Raw genomic sequence first — 14,753 nt, forward strand, 5'->3', positions numbered from 1 at the left:
TTGCAATTCGCTTTCCCCGCCGATTGCTCCAATTTTCTACCATGTACGCGCACGACCCTCTCGCCAATCTGCCTCCTAATACGCTATTTATATTCTTCTTCCATTTGTCATTTCCTCTCTCCACGATACTTTATATCGCGAGACGTATAAGACACGAGTGATTTTGCCAAATATCGGCGGATATCGCGATACCTGTGGTTAGCGGCGTAATCTCGTGTAGAAATATCGAGTCGTAAATGATTTTTTTTTTTTTTTTTTTTTAGTGTGACGCACAGAGTTAAAGACGATGTTATTGGGCGAGCCGGATTTTCCGGCAGTTGTCAAGCAACGAAAAAGGTTTCCGAGGAGGCGTAACATTAATCATGGCACAGGTATGTGCGAGCGAGGACTCGGGGTCAAAATCTTTTTTCCTTCTGAAAGAACGATGATCCACAATGGAACTCCTCGGAATCCTGCTTGCTTGCTTGCGCTTACATCTGATCGATCGAAGAAAGGATCGTCCTGAAAAGTTACCGGCTCCTTTCTACTACCCATCTCGGGGACCTATTAAATCTTGGACTCGAATTCCGAAGGATCTTGTTCTAAAAGAACCACCGACACGATATTTTTCGAGAGAAATGTTTATGAATAGCCGGGCCTCGGATCCGCGCCGCTTAAATTTGTGTCAAAATTTTTTTCAATTTCCTATTTTAGCCGCTGACACTATGAAAACAGCGCTTTTTTCTTCCTCGTTCTTCCCCCCCCCCCCCGACACTTGCCTCTATCGACCGCGTTTGATATTTCCAAAAATATGGTCGACTCCTGCGCCTCGAATTCACCTTGCGCTACGTTTAAAGCTTTGTAAATACAGCGACTCGTCTTTTTCGCGATAAAACAAATGTCAGGCAATATGGAATTTCCTAAATGTAGTTTGCGGTTCGACGATGAGTCGACTGATTTAATTGACTAATGAGTTCCATGTTTCCGTCTTTCTCTCACTCTCTCTCTCTCTCTCTCTCTCTCTCTGCCACTGCCTCTCTTTTCGTAGAATCCCTTAGATAGGGGAAAAGGGAGATAGAAGGAAAAGATCGAGCGTAAGAATCGGTAGTACTCATAAGCCAGCCGGGATATAACAGGTAAAACAGGTTTGTGGGCGTCCTGAAACGTGGGCTACCTGCATCGTTTCTCGGAGGGGTCCTTCTTCAAACTCGCCTGCCGATTCTTGCGGAAGAAAACGGAAGAAAGGGGAGAAACGCGGCACCTATGCACCTGTTCGTTAAGTAACGACGATTAACGTCTGGAAACAGCCGCTCCGTGATTTTATCATCGAGGAAACTATGACGCGTGTATACAAGCGGCAAGAAATTTCAATTTTTTTTCTCACCCGACATGCTTGTAGGGAGAGACGATTCGGACAAGAGATTGTTTCACGTAAACGATTGAAAGCGATCCGTTGCGATTGATATCGCGACGAATCGAAAAATGTAGACGAGTTGGACGACAACTGTAAAGCGATAAATCTCGCAAAGGTCCAAACTGTCTTCACCATCGTTGGACGATCGTTCGATTTACTACGATTAATTTATAGCTCGCGATATCACGGCGAATGCTATGACGAATTAGATTAAACGTAACGCAAGTTTCTACCGCGCGAACAAAGTTTCCATGGTTTTATGTAAAATTGTTTGTACGATCGAACCTACGGATTTTTCGTTTTGTTATCTAATCGATTGCCGTTACGCGAGGCGGTTTATTACACATGGACAATTTTCGACTTGCGACTCGCGAAATTTCGCTAATGATATTAATTCGTCGATTAATCATCGTCGATAATATCCCAAAGGTTAAATAAAAATTCGGATAATAAAGAAAGAGAGATTACTCTTTTTAGAGGTCGTTGGGATATCGACTCGTTATATCTTATCGGCTTGACAGAATTATTTGACGTGACTACTTTTCGTCGGATTCGGTAATCTAACGTTTCGTCAGGTCGACAGACACCTTTTCGGCCACGAAACTCGAAAATTCCTTCGGTTACACGAAAATAAATTGAATGCCACCTCGCCAGTTCGTTAACCCCAGGTCGGTTCTCGTTCGTGGTTTAACGAGTTCAAGCGTTTTTCCAACGTGACGAATTCGCGCGTTGTACAGATACGCGGATCGCGACAAAACTTTCGTACGGATATCTTAAAAAATTGGGCTTTTTCTCGAACCCGGAACAATCGTCGGGTTTTACGCAACTCGGAAACTATGAACTTTCTCTTGGGAGCGCAACAATTTTCCAATTGCAACGTTGGTCCTAAATTTAAACGACACGTGGTCGAATCTATCCGGCGATAAATGAACATCTCGGTTGTACGATCGATGATCTTTCTCTGCCGATACAGCGAACGGAAACTATAACGTAAAGGAGACATTTGCAATTTCGAAGAGATGAACGTATAGACGATGCAAATTTCGCTACTAATTCGATGGAAAACGAAAACGGCGAGGCGAAAAGAAAAGAGATATAATAAATGGGCATCGATTGGAAAAAGTGGGGTTCGACCTCGGGGAGACGTCGGAGCTGGTGGCAAAAAGGTAGGTTCGCGTCGACAGTGAGGATCGCGATTACGAGGAAGCTACGAGGAAGTCGGTGAAGCCCCCTCCAACGTCCTATGGTATTTCCCACTCGATTACAACGCTTCGATTATTTCCGTTCGCGCCGTATAACCGGCCATCTATTCGTCCTCGTCGGACTCGAAGGGTCGCGCGTTCCGGTGGTCCATTTGTCTCCGTTCGTCGAACGCGTTATACGGCGCGGCAAGTCCGGCGCATGCGCACCATCGCCAGTCTCTCATGGCGCGCGCGAGAGGAGTGGGGTGTGTGGCGGCAAGCTTCCAGCGGAGATCGCAACTTGCGGCTCAGTCGCTCGCCAGCTCCGACACTCCGTGAGTGGATCTTGTCGCGTAGTCGTTGTCGCGCCTCTGAAAGACTCGAGTCGTGTCCGAAGTGAAAGGAAATCCGTTTCGCGTATCCTCCTCGAATTCGTCTACCGCTCGCCGTAGACCCGCGGTAACCACCTGTGGAGAAAATAGGGTAAAAAAGACGGGAAGAAGAGGATAGGAGAGAGGAGAAGAGAAGAAAAGAGAAGAGAAGAGTAGAGAACGGCAGAGAGGGAGAGTGATATTCGAGTGGTGCCGACTGTGATACACTTAGCCGCGTAGATAGCTCAGTGATATACGCGTATACACACATGGATATTTCGATAGCTGTGGACTTTTCTCGTACGGACACCGAAAGCCGATATTCGCGTACAGATATCCGCTGAACGTTTAATCGTTGTTGTTGAACGGGGATCTCTGGTTGTGTGCGAGCAACATAGGGGATCCGTACGATTAGCGGGGATATTGGAATGGGTGTATAAATAAATACGTAGAAGGTGCGGAAGAACGGAGAGGTAAAGAGGGACGGACGGACGGACGAACGGAGAGAGATAGAGAAGAGCAGCGGAAGAAAAGATACACGTGCGCGTGGTCGGTGTCTCGAGGATACCTGTGGATGCCAGGCTGTAGTCGCGACGTATTAGGGCGCGGATTTCTGCCCGATGACCGCCGAGGGGATTCGCTTCGACTCGCTAACCGATCTACACCATTGATATTACGCCGCATCGGACGGTTTATCGGCTAAGCCGCAATCGAGGTAACCATCTTATTTTTCCTTTCTTTTTATTTCCACTTTCGCGTGATCTTCGCGTTCGACGTAGCTGTTTAAAACGACTACGCGAGGAAAATCCAACGTTCGTCTTATCGTTTGGTCTTTTCCTTCTTTTCCTTCTTTCCGCATTTCCTATCCTTTTCTTCGCCTGTAATTCGGAAATACGCCCGCGATGCGATCTCGACTGCGGGATTCTTTCTAGGTTATGTAAAAGATTCGAATCGTTGATAATTTCAGGCATAAAAGCTTTCCAACTTTTCGTCGGAACGCTTTTGGTCGTACGTTACGAAACGAAAAGTTTATTCGATTTCGACATTTATATCCGAAAGCACGAACGATTTGACCGATAATTTTCAAATTGCCAACAACTTGTTATCGTCCATTAGAATCGCTATTGTCTGTCAATCGAGTTGCGAAATTAATCCGACTTTATCGTCGATGTAAGATTTTGTTGCTTAAATGCCGAATGCCCGATGAGTTCGAAGATCTTTTACCTTCCTACGACAATGACGCATGCTGAGATCAATTATAATATTACGATTACACGTTTTTTATCCTATTAAATACGATGAATTATGGAGTTATTCGTAGAATATTTTGTCGTTTTAACGAACCGTCTATTATTTATGACGACAAAAGATACTCGTATATCGATCTTATCGGCCTAGTTTATACATTTTCCGGAAGTACTTCGTATTCAAATTAAGATACGATGCACGATATCGCGTAAACAGCCAAAGCAAATCGTTCAAAGCTTGTCTGTGCCCGCGATCGAGCTTGGTTGGACCAAGATCGGTTTAGTCGAGGATTTTCCAGCGTCGTTCGACCGTTGCGGTTGATTTACACATACATATTTATACGTTGTTTATCGACGTGAAACGTATCGATCGAATTTTTGACGCGTTGTAAACAAACTAAGCCACGAGCATCGTGCGTTTAGTAGCCGCTGCTTTTCTTCTATCCGATATATAAACGTAAAATATACATAAACTTTGTTATGGCGATGGATATTTGGCGCGATAACGAAAAATTGTTATCCGAGTGCATAGCTTGCTGGTCGTTGTAATTAGTTGAATAACCTAACCTACATTCCAACGGAACTACTGTTACAAGAAAAAAGACAGCTAATCGGCGTATTGGATTATAGATAACGATAAAACTTGCAACAATCTTCTCGTTCTTCTCCGGGAAAGTATATCTATAAAAGCGTCTTAAAAATTCTCAATTATTAATTCCAATAATAGCTGTAATATCTCTCCGCTTTTAATTGGTATCGAGTTATTAATTGAAAGTATAACAGGAAAGCGTAACAGCTACTATTATTAAATTATCTAGTAGTCCGAGCAAAATTAAATATCCTATTTTTAATACGTTATACGAAATACCGAACACCGAAGGAACGCGAGCAATATTTCTCCGATGTCGCGAAGATCCAGTTTGAAATTCAAATGTGTTAAAAAAATTCCAGGCGAGGTTCTTATGAAAATTAAGTTGCAGGTTATAGTTCACACGGTATGGTATAGCTTGACATGGTACGAAGCATATACAGACATTTCTAATAAATATCAGCCGTTAGTTTACGAGTTATCGAGTCGTTGATCGCTTACTTTATAAAACATTGACTCGTCCAAATCATTTATTTACCACGTTATATATCTCGATTTAAATACGCGTTTCCGTTCTGGATTTAAACGTTTGAGAAACGTCGCTTGCATCCTTTTCTCGATAAATTGGGCGTCTCGGATAGCTCGTAAATCACGTACAAGTATAATTTATTCGTCAACGGAAAAATAGTAACGACAATGGGAATCGGTCGGTGACGAAAATTTCGTGCGATTGAAAAAGGGAAAGAAGCTCGACCGATTGTTTAACCTACTTTTGGTATTTTATATATAGGCAATTAGAAATATAACCTGTTACAGGGAGATTATCGTATTCTTATTCCTAATTTCTTACACTCGTTCTTACTAGTCGCTATATCGTATTGCCATCTTATTGCGTTCGATCAGGCTAATAGCGAGCATAATCTATCCGCTCGATTAGGGAATTTAAAGATTTCCTACCGACAAAATGACGCAACGTCGTTACATGTATAACGAAAATACGTACGGTCGAGAGTTGCAGGGAAATAACGATCGACAGAGTAAGAATCGCAAAGCCTTTTCGACGATCGGGAAGCTGAAAGAACAAACCGTCGTCGTTGTTAACCAATAAGAGGAACCAAGGGAAAGGAAAATTGAACCGGTCGTTTAGCGTTCTCGGGGAAACGAAATATGTCGCGCTTTTAACGTCTTACGCGTGATATAGTCGCGAGCATAACCCGTAGGTTGGATTTGGCGTTTAAAAAGTCTAAAATTCTATTTAAATAAAAAAGGAAACCGAACGAGGGATTTACGTAGGATTTATGTAGCCCTGCCTCCCCACCCGCTCTCTTTCTCTTGCACTTAGAACGACGCACGCGCGAGCACGGTCGCGCGCGCTCCTACTTACGCACATATGCACGATGTACACTGACGAACGAGTATACGACGCGACGGCTAAGCGGAGCGGCTGTTGCTTACGCTCCTTGATCGTTATTCAGGAAGTTGCACGTTATCATTTACATAACACGCGAGCCCGAACAAAATCATGCATAATTCCTTCCTCCTTAGCGCGGCTGCGTTACCGCTTCGCTCTTTATTTTCCTTTTTCCCTTGGTTGGAAAAAAAAAAAGAAGAAGAACCCGTGTGTCGCCTGTGTTCGGCAAAGCGAAGGTTCGGCGCGAATCCACGCCAGACAACAGCCTCCTTTATCCGCGTCCGTTCGCTCGCTGCTACCGTGCCTATCGACCAAGATCCGGCAAGCGGTTCGCTCTATTCGACTTGGACGCGTTACTCGACGAGAATTCGCGTGATCTTCGCGACCGAGTTACGCGTCGTGAGATCTCCAAGTCCCTAAAGCCACTTCTCGGAATGTTTAACCGCCGTCTTTGTTGAATATTTATTCCTATCGGTGACTTAAAAAACTATTTCTACGCTCTTGTGTTTACTGGGATATATTTATTTACACGGAAAGACAACGTAAAAAAAGATAGATAGTTGGAAATACGGATGAATAAACAAGACGCATCGATTAAAAACCAGAGATGCAAATCTCTGTGGAGAAAATAGATAGACTCGACGATTAGACGGACGTTATTCGTCCAGGCTATTTCGGTCACTCGCCATCTTTTTCCGAACGTTCTCGTCTCTTTTGTACTCTGCTTTCTATTCTATTCCTGTTTACCCCTGTTCGGCTAATTTACACGCCGACTTTTTTCCCATATTTCGTTCTTCTCGAAACTGCTTCTCTTCCTGGTTGTCCTACAAGCGCGTACGTCTTTGCTCCAATTCCTATTCTCCTGGTCGTTTCTGTAAGCGAACGTCCTGTTAGTTTTAAAAGTTTCGTCCTACCTTTCTCCGCTCTCTTATTACCATCCTCCTTTCCTTGCGTCCTCTCGTCGTGTTTTACCGGTCTAGGTGGCTGCTTTTATCGCTTCCGTTGCTTTCGTTCGTGCCTCGAGTTGGCGATACACGAAACAATCGTTAAAGCCACGTACGGCCTTATGGGATTGTCCCGCGGGCAACGGCGGCGAGTAGCCACATGGTCGAACTCGAATCACCGCAAACAGAATTAATCGATTACATCGAAAACGGTGGCGAGTGGCTGGTGGAAACGTAGGTGGAAAAGAGCGACGTTCCGACGGACTGGCGAAAGGTGCAAGGATCGCGTCGACTAGAAAGGAAACGTCGTTTATAGTTGGAAGAATTTGGCGAATGTCCGGCGGGATGTATTTGCGAAAATCGTGTTTCTAAACGAGAACGTTGGTATTTTCTCCGAACATTCGGATAATGGATCTCGACATACACGATGATACCGCGCTGTAAAAATGAAATGTACGACTGATAAAAAAAGCACTCGATTGGAAAATACTTTTGTAGTCAGGCGTTAACTCTTCGTCTAATTGCATCGTAATCTAGAAAGAAAATGTTATTTTTATAATTCGCGACTCGTTGTTGCGATACCGATAACGCGGACGTTTCCGCGATAACGAATGGAAGTGAGAAGAAAGATAAGAAAGTTTGCGGATGGTTATGACCTTTTTTCTTCTCGAAATAAATCCGATGCTTTCAACGAGTTTTAAAAACCGCGTTAGCCTATAATCTTGCGTATGTTTGCGCGGCGAAGACAATCGATGACATTTATCGCGTACGGTATAGAACGCGCGAGTTAAAATTAACCGTATAATCTAAAATTAGGTAACCTAACCGAAATCCGATGGAATCAGCCATGACCCAACGATACCGGTTAAGAGGTTAAGCGGAATCGTTGGATCGAAGGGCGGGGGGTTGGGGAGGGGGGGGGGGGGAAAGAGTGGAAATTCTTGGAAAGTAATTAAAATAAACCGGTATTCGTTTTTCGAGCGTGTAAGAAGGAAAAGTTTCGAGCTACGGAGAAGGTTGGAAACGGTGGGAGGGTTTTTACGTCGATTTTCTATCGCGGTCGAGAGAGCCGATAAGAGGTTAAAGGGGAGAAACGACGTCGAGGGAAGAGGAAGCGGGTGGCGAGGGTGGCGGCAGAAGAAAGCCTTTCGAAACGTAATTCCGGCCGGAAGAGCCGAGAACCCGGAAGCGAGGGAGGAAGCACTACCGCGGCAGGGTGGTAAGGGGAATGGAAAATTCTGCGGAGCCTCGGGGGAGGGCTCGATCGATCGTTAAGATCACGGACGAGGTGTCGACGTCTAACCACCGGCAAATTTCTAGCCACTGCCTCTTTCCTTGTCCTTTGCGCTACCTTTCGCGGAGGTTGCTCGCGCAACGACGATACGACCGACTGATTTTTACGACTCGACTCTTTGGCATGTAAATAGATGGTCGCGAACTACGAACGTTCGTTTCGGATAAGAATTTTCGGAGAAAAAGGCGGCACAGGCAACTGCCGCGTATCGTTCTTGGAATTTTTCCACGTCATTTTCGGGCCGGTACTTCGTACTTCGTAGGATTCCTACAGAAATTTCCAAAAATGCTCGCCACGTTTTTCTGTTGTCTCGTCTCGTCGATACGCGAATTCGGTTTCGCTTAGAATCGCGAAAAGAGAGATTAAGAAGCGACGGTGTTCGATCGAAACGATGCTAGCACAGTAGTAATAACGTGGAAGCGAATTTAGGATATCAGGTAAAGAGAATAATAGGATACACGGGTTCGAAGAAAAAGACGAGGAATCGCGTAACGAGAAACATCGCGGAATACGTGTCCGGCTATTCTCTCCTTCTCGCACCGCAGGGAAGAGAACCGGTCTGTATCCGGACCGGAAGCGCGGACCTTGGACTTTTCTTTTTCGCTATCTCCGTCTCGTTGCCTCGTTCCTTCTTTGAAGAATTCGACGAGCGGTCAATTCGATCTTCTTCTCTCCTCCGATCTCCACCCTTTCCCTCTTCTTCCATCTTGGCCAGCCTTCTTTCTCGAGAGAGAGAGAGAGAGAGAGAGGGGAGGGGGAGAGGGAGAGGGAGAGCGAGGTGTCCCTTCTTTCTCGTTCGTCCGGTTAATTCCAAGAGGGAGCAAAAGGAAGCAGACGCTCGCGATAGATGGCATCCGGTTCCCCTCTTTCGAGGAAAACTCGAGGAGGAAGTGGCGTTTAAAATACCTACGCCGGTTCCTCGTTCTATCGGTTCTTTTTCCTCCTTTCCAACTTCCCTCGCCGCTTAAATTACGATCTTTGTACTAAAAACACGGCGAAACGCGTACTCCGATCGAGGTCAGCTGCCGATGAGAAGCAACGTTTCGATGCAACGATCGCGATGATTCGAGTTTCAGGGATTAGGTTGTCCCGCGAACCTCTCTCCATCCTCCCTGCTTCGACTTCTTTCTCTCTGCTTTGTCTCGTCCTTCCCGTTCGTCGCGTCTCTTTGATCCCTCTCCTTCGTCGAGGATCGTTCGGTCGAGACTCGTTAATTTCTTGCCGCGCGTTGACCCTTTGTGCACGCAGAATCTTGATTAATCGACCGTTAGGTTATCTAAAAACCTATTGATCGAGCTGATTGAGTTAACCGTTGAATTATCAAGATCAACCGCTTGCTCGAATCCCCGGTTACTCCTTTCACGATTAATTCCACCGTATTATTCGTATTATTCGCGATATTGGGCCACAGCCGCGCGTATACGGATTTCCAACTAGCGAACGCAGCGTTGCAAAGCGTCTCGATAACGACGATAGCGTGTTGAATTTATGCGTGTAAATTGTTATCCACGTAATAGAACGTAACGGTCGATACGAGATAAACAACGGAGAATTTCATTTTCGTTATTCCCATTTTACCGATATCTCTCGTTGTTTCGTTTCAAAGGACCCTTTTTGTACGACGTACGAGAGGTCCTTTCCACGTCGATTTCGACTCTGGCAAGTTGGAAGTCGCGTTAAGTTTAATCGGCCGTTTATGAAATAGAAAAGAGCGGCAAAATATAATTTATCGCGCTCGCGTTGTCCGTTTCCCTGTTGCAAGTACACGGTGCCGTTTCATCGCATCTTTGTATAATTTACACGCCGTAAGTGGTCTCGTGGGTGGGAAAATTGCGCGATCTAAACTTATCGTACGACGGATATCGCGGTAATAACCGTCGTACTTCCTTCGTCCTGTATTTATAAATACAGATTTCCCGACCGCTCGATAACCCGCCAAACTTTCCGTCCTCTCGACGATACAGCTCGCATCGTCCAGACCAGTCATTGCGCGATTATTCCAAGCTCAGCGTCGAAGGAAGCCGCGTGTGTCAGCTGCTTTTACAACGTCGTCCGTCACATTTTAACTCGCAAGTTCGAATTGTCTCGCGTCCGACGTATTTTGCGAACGTCGTTCTTTTATCCAAAACCGCGTCTTTCGCGGCAACTGATTCGATTCTTCCGTGAATGCAATTTTTCCTATTAGATCGACTAGTTGGGACCGTGGTTGTCGCGACGAGTCATCGTGCATACCTATCTATATATATATATGTATATATACGAGGCGATCGGTAAATTGTCCCAACGTTCTTTCGAGTCGAGAGCTTAAGTTGTCGTCATCGGCGGATTTATAACAGGAGCGATAAATCGTCGAAATTAGCGGAATACCAGCATCGAAAAGAACACGACTATCTACGATCTGTTTCGTTTCGCGTCGATTCGATCGGTGAAGATCGGTTGACGTTTGTTTTCGCCGTATGCCTAACCACTAACGTCGAAGAAGGTTACGGTACCGCGACTTCGCGTAAATATTTCTGCCGCCGCTCCGTGCTTTGTATATCGCGTTAGAAAAGAGAGGGCCCGATAGAGTAGGGTCGTTAACTGGAAAGAATCTACTTTTCTTATTTATCCCGGCTCGCGCGCCGACCATCGACGCGCGATTCGACTCGCTCGACGAGCTTGGCGTCTGCCCCGACGCATTCGGCCGAGACGTACGAATCGCGTTGCGGTAAGTCGCTTATTTCGATAAACAGCGTGTATTTATAGCAAACAATGCGAACCTACGTGAGAAAATCGGACGGAGGACGATCGGCAGGTGGCGTTCGATCGCCACCACTTAGCGTACAAGAATAAAGAATAATATTTTCCAACGTTCGACTCGCGACCAATTGGATTCGTATAGGCGTAAAGACGGAGCAGGATTTTCGTTGATTCGGAAATGTACAAGATGTTTTATAAATTTGACGAGCAACCTCGGCCATTTCCCTCCCTCCAACCCAATTACCTTAATTACCCACGGTCGTTTGCTTTCAACCGATATCCGATAACTATGGATATCATTACCATTACCGTTATTATACTTACGCATTGTTCGCTTTGACGCGAAAAGTTTCCTCTTACGGCCCTGACGAAGCTCTCGGACCCTTGTACGTGTACGCTCTTACTTTCGTCGATTCCTTCGTTCCGAAAACACGATTCCTTTAATTACTGTCCGTCTCGCGAGTACGTAAGCGTGTCTACGCCGTGTACTAAATTTCAAAAATATCCACGCGCGTAGAACGCCTTTAGTAGAACGTAATTTAATGCGAAAATTATGGAGAAAAAGAGCGGCGCTGATTTTATCTTTCATGACCGGTAATTAGAGCATCGTGATGCGATGCGATCGATCTTTTCATGGATGCGATCTGCTAAATTCGATTGTAACGCGATACGAAAAGAAATTGGCCTTGGTAATTGTCCGAGCTCCTACAACCGTCCGTTTTATTTGCAAAGTTTCGTCCGTTTCTAGTTTGTAAATTAGAAATCGGTCAAAAGGGATTTTCCTACACTAGCGCGGAGACTGTCGACGTTACAGAGACTGCGACGATCGAGTAGCGTTATCTAAAATACCAATCGACCGTGTATGCGATGGAAAAAAGAAAGATACGCTGCTCCTTGATAGATAATTTCGATTTTTATCCCCATTAATTAGAGTGTCTTATCTAGAATTCTTCCGAGATACGATCGAGTATTTAACGTAATGTAACGTTTTTTACATTACGAATTCTTATTATTTATCGTTAGAAATTCTCGTGACACGTCGATCGCAAATCGTAGATATAAAGATTTTACGGATTTTCCGGTATAGTAGCCGGCCGAAACGCGTACGCGCGAAACAAGTGGAAAAAGGGGCGCCTGGACAGGAGGATAGGTAAGAAGATAAATAAAGCACGGCCGGGAAAGTGGGAACGTTCTGTGTCGAGCGAGAGACATCTTGTTCCACTGGAAGCGCGGGTCAGTGCTCCTGACTAAACAGTCGAGTAGCGCGAACGTTTGAAAAATTCTTGCGGTACACCGGTTGAAAATCGTGCGTGGTAGCTGGCAGGAGCTTACTCGTCGAACACGCGCCGAGAGAAAAAGTAGAAAAAGGGGCGCGCGAACAGGAAGACGAGTAAGAGGGGAAAATAAAGGAAAACCGCGAAAGAGGCGCGTTGGACGCGTTTCGTTGTGCGGACGCTCGTGAAAAGCGCGTTGTTCGTTGGAGCATCGATAGGCAGACGTAACGAGGCTGATGGTTTTTTAAACCACGCGCGTATTTTTCCTGTACGTGGAACAGGCGGTTGTCCTTAGTTTTCCAGTTGCAGGGAAAAATATCGTGCCGCTCGGCCTTCGTTCTCGGGCCGAGGCGGGTTAGCGCTAACTTAGTAGCGCTATTAATCAGCCGCGGTGAGGCGGCAGCCTCCGCAAATCCCCTTATCGGTATTAATATAAACAATGCCGGACGGCCGCCTCACGGCGGCTGATTAATATCGCCACTAAACCGATCCAGCTTGAGAACTAAGACCGAACGGCGGGATATTTTTGCGCGTAGCTGGCAAACTAAGCCAACCGTCTAGTTGCCCGGAACGACGAAATTTACGACACGGTTGAAAACGCGTCGCGATTTTCATCACGCTTCTCCTTTGATGCCGTAACGAATGACGCGTTGTTCGCGTGGGTCCATCGCTCGGCGGCACGCTAAATAGTCAGGCGTTTTAAAAATTCGTCGTCGCCCACCGATTGCGATCCGTCTAGCGGGATATCAATCGTCGCTATGGTAGTCGGCAAAGACTCGCGCGTTACGAAAGACGCGGAGAAAGGGACGCGAGAACGGGCGGATCGCTGACGAGAGAAACAAATCAAAGCCAAAATCACGAAAGAAGAGACTCTCTGTTCTCTGTCGAGAGAGATAGAGAAACATCTTCTTTCGGGAGAAAGAAATACCTTTGGGGAGCAAAGTGCATCTTCGGAGGATAGTTTTCAAGTTTACTGGGCCACTCGAAAGAAACCTTCTGTGCCGAGATGAGGGTGGCTGGCACGCTACGGTGCAACGTCGAGGGATGTCGGTGCGACGAGAGGGGCAACAGAAAGAAGGAGAGAGAAGAATCGGGAGGAAGAGAGCAGGGATAAAGAGAGAAGAAAGAGGCTGGTTCCCATGAGGAGGAGCTGCTGCCGAGTGACGAGGGTGAAGCAGCCTTTTTATCGACTTCCGGTCGGCGTTAGTTGCACGCACGTGCATCCGAGGCCTCGATGCTCTCTTTGTACCTCCGCAGAGATTCTCATTCACCCTCGATCTTTCGCGCTCTCCTTCCTTGCTTCTTCTCGAGTAACAGGTAGTTGGAAAGTTCAACGAAATTTCTGCCCGATAAAAAGCTTTTCCGTATCTTTCATCGCCTCCTATTTCTACGCTTTTACGCGCTACCATTTCCACGGTATAACGGTTAATTGCGACGAGTCCTTTTTACATTCGAAATTATCGGCGGCGGTGTTAAATCGCGCCACTTTCCTCGATATATAAGGACGTCTAATTTTCTACCATTCTCCTTCCACGAACGTTACTCCTTCGATAAAGAAAGGTAAATAAGAATCGTTTCGTTAAATAGAACGGACCAAGCAGCACGAGATCTTTATAATCTTTAAAACCAAAGTAAGTTATCTCCTAGCGTATAACATTTTCTATAAAGATCATTGTACGAGACGTTACGATAGAATGAAGGTTAGAAACGTTATGTTCTGTCGTTAAAGTAGGATACAGACGATCGATATTATCGTCGATATTTAGGGTTCTCAACGTTATCGTTCATCTTAAATATCAATTTGTTCGAAGAACGTACAATTTTGTATGTGTGATCGTCGGTCGATATGCAGGTACGTTATCGCAAAAAGAAAAACATATCACCGGTAGCGAGTAAAACGCAATTTTATCTACATTTTTACAACATTTCCGCGTACGTCACAAACGGACGTAAGTTACGAATCATCTTACGTATACTTTGGTTTAAAGATATTTCGATTTTAGTCGCAGCAAATTTAGCGTAACGAAAGACAAGGAACGGATTCGAATTCCCTGTACATTCTCCTCTGGTTTTCTTCTTTCTCCTATGGCAAGTTTTACGAAATTACGATGTCTTTTAAATTCGGCATTTTCCCGTCCAACTACGTAACTCGACAACTTTTCGCAGAGGATGTAAGAACGCATCGAACGGTGTGAAAAAAATTATGACGTTCCACTCGTAGAAACTAGTACGTATAGCGCGATAGTGCGCGTTAGACGGTGTAAAATTACGATTTTTCTCCGACTTTGCTTGCAACCAAGTTATAGCCTG

General features: G+C 45.4%; 1 protein-coding gene across 6 annotated transcripts in view; it reads left to right on the forward strand.

The window, feature by feature from the left end:
• Positions 1-14,753, forward strand: part of LOC126925995 (ets DNA-binding protein pokkuri) — a 34,526-nt gene that overhangs the window by 2,961 nt on the left and 16,812 nt on the right. For 2 of the 6 annotated variants that reach the window (XM_050742031.1, XM_050742032.1), the window contains exon 1: positions 255-3,660. The exons of 1 other annotated variant lie outside the window; for it this stretch is intronic. The gene's annotated coding sequence lies outside the window, so the exon portion shown is untranslated. Of the gene's footprint in view, positions 1-254; positions 3,661-13,618; positions 13,761-14,753 lie in introns of those variants that run through there. 3 more of the 6 variants (XM_050742029.1, XM_050742035.1, XM_050742034.1) reach the window with 3 other exon arrangements.

The sequence above is a fragment of the Bombus affinis genome, chromosome 17, assembly GCF_024516045.1.
Source record: "Bombus affinis isolate iyBomAffi1 chromosome 17, iyBomAffi1.2, whole genome shotgun sequence".
In the NCBI taxonomy this organism is placed as follows: domain Eukaryota; kingdom Metazoa; phylum Arthropoda; class Insecta; order Hymenoptera; family Apidae; genus Bombus; species Bombus affinis.